Source organism: Poecilia formosa, unplaced genomic scaffold (assembly GCF_000485575.1).
Source record: "Poecilia formosa unplaced genomic scaffold, Poecilia_formosa-5.1.2 Scaffold777, whole genome shotgun sequence".
In the NCBI taxonomy this organism is placed as follows: domain Eukaryota; kingdom Metazoa; phylum Chordata; class Actinopteri; order Cyprinodontiformes; family Poeciliidae; genus Poecilia; species Poecilia formosa.
The window spans coordinates 5,234-7,047 of record NW_006800716.1 but is presented as its reverse complement, the minus strand read 5'-3'; the positions used below and the strand labels follow the sequence as shown (position 1 = coordinate 7,047).

The window sequence follows — 1,814 nt, the reverse complement described above, 5'->3', positions numbered from 1 at the left end:
ATCTGTATATTTTACCCATCTAGTGTGAAACCTGTGCATGTTTGGATGAAAACAGCTGATTGAAGAAAGACAAACCTCTGTCTCAACAGCTCTCAGTCTCTGGTCTCAGTTTTTATAGTAACCAGGCTTGAGAAGCTCACTTCACACAGACATGTTGTGGGAAATGGACCCATGTTCTTTCCAACTACTGCTGAGCTTCACTGTCTTTTCCATCACTGTCGTTACAGTCTTACTAGGTACGATGCTCTCACTGCTACCTGTAACATTCATGCATCACTAATTCTCTTGTTTTAATGTAAAATGCTTTGTACCTACTGCCATCTAGTGGTAAGAAAATTACATGATTATGCCGCTAGCCACTACTACCCATGGTTTCGTTCACACCGAGCTGAAGTGCAGCGGCTTTATTTCCCTCCTGTAGTACCAGATCGACAGCCCTCAACTTAAAAGCTACATCATATGAGTTTGAAAACATTTCTCCGTCATGCCTGCGGCTAGCATGTGGTTGTTCTAAATGAAAATTAACGCGTTCTTCTTTGATTTACAATTTTGACTTCTAATGATTCACTTCCTGCTAGAGAGCCCCCTGGTGGTTGAAGAAAAATACACAGAAAAGCCGCACCGGGCTACAATCCGCATGGTTCAAAGTTTAGGAAAAAAGTAGCAGCTTATAGTCCGGAAAATACGGTACCGTAGGTGAAATTGAATAATTTCCACAGCACACCTGACGATCACTCACGGCACACTAGTGTGCCGCGGAACAGTGGTTGAAAACCACTGCTGTAGATAATAGACAAAGATGTCTGCCAATCAGAATTCTAGCTCCCTTGTTCCTGAACAATGACTGTAAAACGGTTTGTAGAAAAGAAGCGCATGCGTTCGGTTAGATCAAATGCGATATGAAAGAAGATGGAGTTTGTCTCACCCGGTAAAGAAACACGTTTACTTGAGAAAGGAATTAAAAGCAGGTGGCGCTGGGCATGGCTAGAGGAAAGGGGACAAGACGGGAATCTGGCAGAAATTTTTACAAAAGGGGGTTGCTGGGATTCCTCTGGGGGGCGTTTGGTCGAAGGTAAACTTTACCCCTTACAATCACAACAATACCAGTTTAGACTTTGAGCAACTTCCTAAAACTGTAATTGTGTAACATTAAACATTCTTGGCTGCAACTGTACCGATGGCAGCTCTTCTTCTATTCAGTGTTTGTAGCTTGTAGCTCCGTCCTGCTACTAGTAGCTTCACCGCATCAGTTCAGCATCTCACCGGCTGATGACGTCGCTGTGATTCACTTTATCTGGTGTCTGATTTTCTAATATTTTATGTTTTATTGAGGATTTTTGTACATATGTTTTGGCAGTTCTGTGATCATGTCAAAGCATCAACTTATATTAAAAAGTGTTTTATTTCCGTTTGAAAGCTGCCCGCTTCCATGGAAGGACAACAGAAAATCGCTCTTATAAACATGTAATTACTAAAATCACGATACCCTCACTGTGTCCCTCTGAAAAATGAAACCATTTAAATAAAGAAATCCCTCCATGGTGACACCACGATAGAGAGCGTTCATTTTAACACCGGTGCTGTAAGTGGTCCGGTATGAAACGGGGGTGATAGAACAACGGAATCACAGCACTTTTAAATTTCAATAATCAGAATACCAAAATTGTTTCCGTTGTTTTAAAAGTAGGTACCGGCAACAAGTTTTTTTTCTTTATATTTTTTGTACTCTGAATGCATTTTTCTATTAAGTGCATTACCAGAAAAGAGCAGAAAAAAATTCAGCCCATTATCTCTAACGGTTTCCGAGATTTTGG

The 1,814-nt window shown here is 41.0% G+C and overlaps 1 protein-coding gene and 2 long non-coding RNA genes across 4 annotated transcripts in view; 1 reads left to right on the top strand and 2 right to left on the bottom strand.

Annotated features, from left to right (window-relative positions):
* The window catches only part of LOC107834805 (uncharacterized), a 4,304-nt gene extending 2,672 nt beyond the window's left edge, over positions 1-1,632 (bottom strand). The window contains exon 1 of the long non-coding RNA XR_001660629.1: positions 1,621-1,632. This is a non-coding gene — a long non-coding RNA (uncharacterized LOC107834805). The remainder of the gene's footprint in view (positions 1-1,620) is intronic.
* Positions 1-1,814, top strand: part of auh (AU RNA binding protein/enoyl-CoA hydratase) — a 38,851-nt gene that overhangs the window by 35,043 nt on the left and 1,994 nt on the right. The gene's annotated exons all lie outside the window — the stretch shown is intronic.
* Positions 1-1,814, bottom strand: part of LOC107834806 (uncharacterized) — a 40,570-nt gene that overhangs the window by 37,778 nt on the left and 978 nt on the right. The gene's annotated exons all lie outside the window — the stretch shown is intronic.